Source organism: Oreochromis aureus, linkage group 19, assembly GCF_013358895.1.
Source record: "Oreochromis aureus strain Israel breed Guangdong linkage group 19, ZZ_aureus, whole genome shotgun sequence".
Taxonomy (NCBI): Eukaryota; Metazoa; Chordata; class Actinopteri; order Cichliformes; family Cichlidae; genus Oreochromis; species Oreochromis aureus.
The window spans coordinates 18467734-18478250 of record NC_052960.1 but is presented as its reverse complement, the minus strand read 5'-3'; positions in this window follow the sequence as shown (position 1 = coordinate 18478250).

Genomic DNA, 10517 nt, shown 5'->3' with positions numbered 1-10517 from the left:
CCTTGGTCAGATTAATGGCAGTTTTTTTGTTTTGGTACTTTTGCATTTGCTTCGTTTTTCAGCCCTGGAGGTTGTTATACTGAATCTTGCCAGGCAAGCAAGTTGTCTGGCCCACCCATCCCAACCAAAACCAAACAGGAATATTTTTCTTTTTCTTCAGCCAATTTTAAAAAAAAACATCACAGAAAACAGAAATACCCTTTCTAACGTCTCACTGGGCGAACAGCCTACAGCTTGCTATAACAGCATTAATTATAACTGTATTTATAATCAGTATATTGTAGGACTAAAGGCTGCACAGCTTTTGGAGAAAGTCTTTCTCTATGTTACTGTTATCAAGCGATGCAGATGTTGATTCCTGCTGTTCCTCGGCCTGTGGAGACACTTACAGGAGCAAATTAATGTTCTTAATATTAGCTCAATAAGGAGAGATCATAAGAAGGAGCTGAACATGATTTATTGATATACAGAATGTATTATCTGGTGATTAAGGTTGGATGGTCCATCACTACTGAATAGAAACCCAGCATTAATAGAAATTAGGGCAAACAACCCCCTCACCCCGCTCCCCAGAGTCTAGAAGCTGGTGGTGGAGAAGATAACATGAAAGCTTGGATGGAGTGATTTGGGTAAGGCGGAGATGGAGAGGAGGCGAGTTGCACGAAGGAATCTGCAAGAGAGAATGAGAGATTAGCAGTGTGATTTAGGTTGAGAGTGAAGGCTGATTGGCTTAAAGAAGGAGGTCAGAAAGATGATTGGACTAGAGCCATGATGTCAGCATTGAGTTTTACAGTGTGGGAAAGTTATGTAAAGAATAGCCAAACACCTGGGAAAGCAGACAGATGAGCGAATGCAGGTCATCCTTATTGAACTTAGTTGTTTAGTCTGTCTATTTTTATTAGTGGTCATGTACAAAAGCAGACATTTCAGCATCTAAACAGGGATCCAAACCAAAAACCTGCAAATTAGTAGCTGCCTGCTCTAACCTCCAGTTTTGTCCCACCATAGTTACCCACCTGGCCCTGCTTATAGCTGTCAGTAAGTAGGTAGACTCATGCAGTACTACCGTTTGTGGCTACAGAAGCAATCTGATCTCTTTAAACATATAATCATAAAAGAGGGCGCTCTCTTATGGTTCAGTTGTGCAGTTATAAAGAGGAGAAAGCCCTCATTTAGTTAGAATTTAACCAACCAGCCACGCCACTGTTGCCATGTTGCCACACTGCGATGCCTTCAAGTGCCTTCCACCATCTGTTGTCGTTTTACTCTCTCATTCTGCAGGAGAATAGATTAGAAAAAAATCTACTATTACACATGATGAAACTTTTTTATGGCTCTGGAAGCCCTATATAAATAAACTTGAATTATTTACTTACTGAATAAAACCGTTTGTTATTATGTGCAATTTTTTTGTATTCTAAAATGCTGAATATGCAAATTATCTCATTAAAATGCCCTGAAAGCTACATTCAATTGTTCCTTTATTCACAGGAAGTCACCACAGCAGGTAGCTCCACATGTTTGATTTATCAGAGTTTTTTTTTTTTTTTTTTTTTTTTTTTTTTACAGCAGATGCTCTTTCTGACACAACCCCAAAGGGATTTTTGTCTCTTCCTGGGAGCAAAACAGGGATCTTTTGCTTGTTAGGCAAAAACCACCACATTATGAAGCCACAATGAGATTTTTATTCTTATTAAAATGCACTAATTTGCATAAATGATAATGGATATATCCTGTAAAGACAAATAAAAATGTGTATTTTGGACATTTTCTTTCAACTAGTTTGAATTAGCATAGCGTCTTGCATTAAACCGACTGCTGGTGTCACGAAGGAGCTTCTGTTGTAAGTATGGATGACTGATCAGGAAAGCGGTTCCTGATCACAACTCTTCTGTTATATGATTTAAAGAAATTGATTTTAGAGAAATGAGTAGGTGAGGCTTTGGCACTGGGTTTCAAATTTCTATAGTTACATAAGGCATTGTTACAACAGCAGATAACAACAGGTTATTAAATGTAGCCGAAAATGACAACTAAAGTGACTGAGTAAACAAAGTGTAAAGTACAACAAGCAGTTCAGGGTTAAAATGAAGGGTTTAAAGTACTGCTGTGTAGAGTTGTAAAGAGATATTGCATAGGAAAGCTGAGTCATCTCTTGTGAAACGTGCGAATGAAGAGGAGTTTTCAGAAGACCTTCCTCTCCCTGCTGCATGAACATTATCCATGTCCGCTCCTGATGAGTTCATTGCATTTTTAACACCATCCTTTTTCTTTTCACCCAACAGACTACAGCTTAGTAAATGTAATTTCAACAGACTTACAAAATACTCTTAGGTACAAAGAGTTGCTACCACATATAGTGGAGAACCAAAGCGAGCCTACTCTGGCTGTTGCTGCAGAGATCCTCGGAGTTCCTGCTACAGTACAGAAACTGTACTACAGGAACTCAAGAGCTTTACTGAAGAGCAGTTTTAATATATTTGCACCATATTCTTCTTAATTTACTACTACTCTGTAGTACATTTGTTATACTTTATACTATTTTTTACTTCTACTTTACTATACGTTACACTTCATGCCATTTTTTAAAGTTCTGATTACATTTGTATTTTTTTGCAGATTTTGTGATATAATTCTACTAATAATATTAGAAAACAACTGTTTTCAGCTTTAAGGCTGAACATTGACAGGAATAACCAAAAGCTCCAAATCACTCCACAGGAACTAAGGAGGCACACTACGAAGAGGGAGGACACGACAAAGGGCAAAGGGAGACTCGGACAATATATACGCAAGGTAACGAGGACAGGGGAAAGCAGGTCGGAAACACAGCTGGAATAAATCAGGAATAATCAAACAAGGGGAAGTCAAATGAAATATAAAACACATGAGAGCAAAAACCTAACACAGACACACAGAGGCAAGGACTCAAACATACGAACTAGACACAGAAAGACAACCAGTAAAATGAGACTGGAATCACAAACAGGAACTAATAAATCCAAATTCATGTATAAACAAGCAAAGAAACTTAAAAACATCAGGGAATGTGAAATTGCATCACTAAAAGAAGACTATAAATAGAACATAATCCCTTCATTCTGGAGTCTTCTGTTATAATACTTCTGTTAGTGGCCATCCATCTAAATGGATGATAGAGGGCCCATTCTGGCTCTTATCTGTCTGTTTACCTCTAATAAAACCCTTTCAATGGACTGATAAGATCCAAAGTGGGTGTCCCTTCTCAAAACCAGCAGAACTCATAAACCCACAAAATTTAAAATTCAGTCAATAACCCAGGTGCAGTGATAAATGGATGCTTTATTACCACAAGGAAGGATGCCCAGTAGTAGGAAACTAATTACAATTACCTCCTGCGGCAGTGTTAAAGTAATATGTACATTAATGAATCAATAATTATGATCCAGTGATACAGTCTAATGTTTAATATAGTGAAAAAGACTACTCTGCACAAAAGCATCTTTACAGTTACCTAAGTAGGATTATGAGTTTTCCTTAAGTAAAGGTTCCAAATAATTTCACCACACCACAAGGCAATAAATTTAAGGCTCCTGTGCAGTAGTGATACTGTGCTTTTGTTCTTTACGGTTTATTATTGCCTGTGGAAATTGTGTACATCACTGGCCATCTCTTCATATCCGCAGACTTTCCCATTGGTTGGCTTTTATCTATAAATCTCCGCTTTGGCTGGTTCCTTCTTATCTGTGTGTTTCTTTGTGTAAAAGCCACAACCAATATAGCCTAAGCTCTCACAACAGCATACAAATCTCCAGAAGGAGCTGAAATTGTCAGAAATGGTTACAATGGGGGAGTTTAGTCCATTTTAAAGGAGTGAGAGAATAGCCTTTTTGGTCAGTGTGATTATTGCACACTTTTATCGCATATTAGTCACTTCATTTATCTTTCATTTATGTTCACTTGTCTGTATGGAATATTGTTTTTTATTTTTACTTGTTATATTGTTATGTGTTGTATTTGTTGTAACTTGTGCTGCCCACTTGGCCAGGTCTCGGGTTTGCACGTCAGCCTGAAAATGTGCCAGTTGTTTTCTATTAATTATTTTTTGATGCCGTATCTTTTAAGTTCCATCGAATGCCCAGAATTAGAAAGACGATTGGCTGGAGTCCATATCTTAAAAACACAGATAGCACATAGGATAGTGAGGTTCAAGATTTTTTTTTTTTTTCCAGCTGACTTGAAGTGTCGTTGAACATGTTCATTAAATGTTTATTCCATACTCGGATCAAAACAATAAAGACATAAGCAGCCACTGTGAATTAATATTGAAAACATTTCAGAGCATACACTGAGTAGACCTGAGCTATTTTCAGACTTACAATGGAGCACAGAAATAGTTTGTAATGTAACTAATGTAGGTGTTAGAAAGTGGGGATGATGAATAGAGCAGCACAGAGAACCGAGTGGCCCGACAGCCGCACAGAGCAAAATTCAAAGTGTAATATTTAATAACAACATGGAGCGCACATCATTAGGCACCACACATCATTAGATCGTCTCCTCTAGGAAAGCTCCTCCAGGGAGCCCTCAAACCTGCCTCCTGTTCCTCATGTTGCCAGGACAACAGACAGCAAGCTTGCAGCACACAAGTCAGTCTCTCATAGCAACAGATTGTCTTCAGAATCCCATTCCGACCAATCAGGAGTCGGCTGCTGGATGAGAACTCCCTGTTGTTGCTCCACTCTTATGTGTAGGAGGAGAGGGGGAGGAGTCACATGGTGTGAGGTACACAAAACATCCTTCACTGCGGACCACTACAGGTCATCTGTGGCTGGAAATAAACACCAAAAAATTTCATCAGGAGCAGGAAATAAAATTGGTTTTTCCTCTTTTTCCAATAAAGTTGAGAGCGATTGCATACCAACTGTGATTATTAAGATGAAGATTTCAGTCATATTTCAGTGCTTTTGCTTTGTTTTGTTTTTGTTTTTTTACATTCATGCACGCTCAAAGGATTCTTTCAGTGAAGTTCCTTTAGAACTAGTAATTGTGCCAGTAATGAACACAATAACTGGTAATTGTAAAAATTATTATAACAATTTATTAGACCTCTTCAATTGAAATGATATATTTAATACTAAAAATATAATAATTGTTGTTATCCATGAGCTTTCATATGTAATGCTTTACAAAAAAGCAGAAAAAATAATAATTTGGCTTTTTTAATTAAAATGCCAAATTAAATTTATTTAGTTGCATTCCTGAACAGAAAAAAAATATTTTAGTGGTTGAATGTTCTACATGATTCATTTCTCACTTCTCAAAAATGTACAGTTACTCAAATCTGTGCACAAAAACCTGAATTTTGTTCAGTGAATTCAGTAGGATTTAGTTTTAAATAAATTTTTGACAGATTTCTAAAATATTTGTGTTTTCTTGTTTTTATGATGTGTGGTCTAATGTATCTGTTAAGCACTGTACAGCTGCTTCTTAGCCGCTTATCCTGTTCAGGGTTGTGGGGGCAGGGGGGCTGGAGCCTGCCCCAGCTGTCATAGGGCAAAAGGTGGTGTACACCCTAAACAGGTCAGAGTCCATTGGAAGGCCCATTCAAAATAATATTTAAGCTAAAAAAACAAAACAAAAACATACATTTAGGAACTAAATAGCGACTCTAAAATATACAAAAACACACTTTAATAATTTTTTCTAAAAGAAACATCCATTCTATGTGTTTTGGTTTGTTTTTCAATGCACATTTTTCACATAACGTTGCAAATCTCAGCTTCACATATAATAAAGTAAAATAGTGTCTTTATTTCAGTGTGTAATTCATCATTTTCAACACATACTACAAATGTTCCTTACCAGCCATGGAGTTATGTATTGTGTCCTTTCACCCAGATGCCAGTTTGTACTTATGGTGAAAAGGACCAACTGCTGGACAGTGTTTCTATGAGCCCGCAAAGCATTCTGAGTAGTTTAATATTAGCATTAGCATGTGTGACTATCAGGAAACCATGCAAGTGTTGCCAAGTGTTGCAACATTCGAGCTGCAACAGTGATCTGCAAACAAGAGCGTAGCTCTGCAAAGGACAGCAAGAACTACAAACTGGTTGTGCACGTCTGCTTTAACTGGGAGGTAAACAATCTTGCCACATATTTGCAGGCTTCACTTTGAATTCAGGTCCATTAAAATGAATTGAGATCGTGCTAAGTTTGTTTATAGTGAAGTTATGAATGCACACGCCCTCATATTTTAGCAATCAGATGAATATTTTTGGATTAATGTGAGTACAAAACAAAATCAAAATAATGTAAAAATGATATTTTACATTTTTAGACAAGAAACCCTTCTCCGTGGATGGGTGTCAGAGTTCGGGGGCTCTTAGTGAAATGTGGTCCCTGGTGATATATTTAACCTCACTGGGGCAACTCCCCCATTTTCTGACTCCGGTCCAGGAGTTGCTGAGTTGGGGGAGTTGACCGGACAGGGGAGCTGTGCATGCAGAGGCCCAGATAGGGCCAGCATAACCTTTCCTCCAGATTCCCTTAAGTAAGACGAAGTGAACTGGCCTACAAACAGGCTGCTGTACTAAGGCCCGGCTGCTTGTCATGCCTGCATGCTAACTGGTTTTCCTAGCAGCTCCTCCCTCTTCCCCTCTCTTCTCTCTAACAGCTGGCACTGAAACTGCATTGCCACAGCTCCAAAGCCCTCAATGCTCCCTGAGGTCATGCTTATGTGAGTCATACCGAGACCAGGCCCTCCTTAGCAGCCATGCGCTGCCAAGGCTGAGCCGACACACCTGCTACTCCCCTCCCTGCTGCAAGCAAGCAGCACCTTAACAGTTAGGTAAACTGTGCTCAGATTCTTATTGTGTAAGCACCAATGAGTAGAAATAAAATATAAAATACAATGGTGATCATAACAATCACAGTAGACCTGCTATTACCTTCAAAGTTTGTGATTAAACTAAAAATAAAAACAACAACAACAACAACAACAACAAAATGCTTTTAAAGCACTGAATTTACTTTTTTTCATATTGTGGTTTCCAGAAGTTTGTTAGAAGTTCTGACACATTTTTCCCCCTTTTTTCCAAATACAGTTGGTGATGATGTAACTAGCACATGTAGGTCAGGACCAGTTTGGTTTCTCTTACATGTAGATGTGCTCATACAAATGGTCAGACAATAGGACGCAGGAAAAACACGCAGCGCACACTTACATAAAGCTTTCAGAACATATTTAGAGTCAGAAGCACAATGCATAACACAGAAAGCCCTTTGGCCTACATACAGGACAAATAAGCATGCACTGCCCTGTGGAGACTTGAATTATTTTAAGCTCTAGCATGTCTTCATATATATGAAGACGTTCAATAAAAATAAAACACCCAATAAGACAAAAGAAGACTCGGGATTATGAGAAAAAAAAACAGGAAAACATGACTGACAGTGAATTGGTGTGTTTTTCTGGATGGCCTAATTTACAGTAAGCGGAGGGGGGGAAAACTGAAACATGGGAGTGATACATTATTTCTGGCAACAAAGTTAAAGATCGCAACAACAAGCTTTAGGAAACAAAGCTTTGTGGCTGAGTATCATTGTGTTATAAAACGTGAATTTGACACATAATCCATTGTTTAACAGCTCGTTGTGCAAGAAAACGACATAAACACCTTTAAAAACACCGCAAAACAAAACAAAACACACATGCGCGCAGGAGACAGAAACCCGCGCTTCGGCAGGCAGTCGTGTTGCATTCAGGTATTGTGGGAAAAACTGGTAAAAATGACCTCGCTACCCTTCTCAGATAGACCAATTTCCATAAATGCAGTCAAATCAGCTAAGTATAAAGCACAAATAAGCAGTGTTGGGTAAGTTACTTTAAATTAGTAACTTAGTTACATTACTAGTTACTTCTCTAAAAAAGTAACTCAGTTACTTCAAGTTACTCGTTACTTTCAAAGTAACTAGTTACTAGGGAAAGTAACTTTGGTTTTACTCAGAATTCTCTCGTTAATGTGTTGCTTCCGTAACTGGATACCCAGCCAGACTGCCAGTCTTCTAGCTTGCTTACTTGCCACAAGTGCACTGTGCCACCTACCAATAGAAAGGAAAAAATAATGTGCACATTTCCACGAGAGAAATCCCACGCCTGGACCGTCGTTGACCGCCGCCATGATTCTAGCCTGCTTTTTACATCCAACACAAAAAATGCAGTCGTGGTGCTTTTGATTGTACTCAGAACTTGGAAATTCTGCCTTCTGAATAGGAAGATGTAGGTAACACCAGACTGCAGATGAGCTGCATACAGAGCTGGACTGGGACAAAAAAATCGGCCCGGGCATTTTGACTAGAGACCGGCCCACCATTATAGGAAAAATCATAAAGCCTTTGAATGAAAATAAACACTGTTGTGACAGTGATGTACACTGTTCTGATGGTATATATGTATCTATCAATTGTTTGTTGTAAGACTCAGATAATTATTTTTTTTAAAGTGAGACATTTTAAATGAGAATAATAAAGAAAAGTATTTCCTTGTCCCCCCCTTTCCCTGTCAATGCCCTACCTGGCCCCCTGGCAAAACTTTGCTAGACCCGCCCCTGCACAGTTACCAGCTGTCAGCTACGTAGAAAAGGATCCTGGTGTTATTTGTCTCTCAGAAACAGCTCATAACTTCCCTTCAACTCATTCATGTCACCTAAAAGGTAAACCTGTTTCTACATCACCTGTTCAGCTCTGATGATTCAGTAAGGACATCTCCTGGTTTCACCTTCATGTTTCCCTCTCACCAGATAACCAAACCGATATCATGACCAGCAGCTTTACAGCTGTGGCTCCAGCAAACATCAGCTGATAGTAGAAATTAATATTAAATAAATTCTAACAACAGCTGATCAAGCTTAAACGTGCTGCTGTTGTTTAACGCGACATCCGCTGGTTTCCTCTTTCTGGCGCAAAGTGGGCGATAAATAAACAAGAGAGAAAAGCCGATCAGCTGATCATTGATCAGTTTCCTGATTGAAGTAGAAACGGGAGAGGAGAGAATGAGAGAAGAAGAGCTTCAGCTTTGTGCTTTTTCATTGTAGCTGAAGTCCGGGACAAACTGTGTTCCTTTTCACCTCAGTACAAAACGCGTAATATTTTCTCTGAATACCAGACGATTCTGTTTTTTACGGGACGGTTGGCAACTCTAATAATTAACATATGAACAAAATAAAGTTCAACATCAGTAACATAGCACCCACACAGCTGTATAGAAACTCCGTCATGCTAGCTAGCTACGCACGCAGTACGAAAATGTCAGCATACCGAAAATAAACTCCACCTAAACTTGGTTTATATCTGACTCCGATAGACTGCAGGTCATAACTTCTTACCTGAAGTTCAGTTCACCTGACACGCGGACGGGCGTGCCGCCGGGTCTCTCCTCTTGCCTCCCTTTTCCTCCATCCACCTGCTGGCCTCCACCACTTGCTAATGTTATTGAATCTGTGGAAGCTCTGCGATATCCACCACCACAGTAACGAGTAACGAGCCTATCTAAATCCCAGTAAAGAGTAACGTGTTCCTGGTTTTGGCATAATAACTAGTTACCGTGCTCGTTACCACAATAATAACGTAGTTACTGTAACGCGTTACTTAATAACGCGTTAGTCCCAACACTGCAAATAAGTCGTTGTTTTTTAAGCTTTTTTAAATATGCCTACTGAAATGTTTTTTCTAGATAGTCAACTGCTAATTTAAATGTTTGCTTGCTTATGAGCTATTGCAAATGCTTTTCAAAATAATCAACTAGACATGGACTTTTTTCTGTAGAATTAATTATTCTATTTTAGATTATAAAAAAATATCGTGCAGCATCACAAAAAAACAGAAAAAATACAGTTGAAATTTCATATAAGAGGGTTCACTGCAATTTCTTATTTAATATCAAAAAGAAGAGAGAGAGAGTGGCTATTATTTGAATATTTTAAAATGTCTGAGGAAATTTTTAGACTGTGAAAGGTAGATCTAATAAAAATAATAATTTTTAATCACCAGTCATCACTTATCAACATATATTGGCCATTGTTTTTCATTCTTGTCTTACGATATAATATATTACTCTAACATATATTAAAATGAATCCGATTTACCATTCTCTAGAATATACATTGTGTTTAAGCTCCAAATTAATGTTATGTGTGATTTCCGAGAGATTATTCCTACAGCCCGTGAATGCAGCATACACTGAAACGACCTTTTGCCTAGTTTGGCGGATGGCAGTTCATCGGGTTTACCCTGACACTGCTGACTTCTGTGACCACGCCCACCAACGACCACGCACCCTGTTTCCTCCAACCGCCCAGCGAGCACGCACTGTTCACGCGCTTTTTGCTCTCCCATTGGCTGAAGCTCTTCACACGCACGCTCGCGATTGGTGGAGTGTTGCCACCCGCCTTTGCGTGTTGTGAGTTTTGTTATTCTTTTTTTTCCCCTTCCCCCTCCTCCTTGCTACCCCCCACCCCCCCCACGTTTTACACACACAG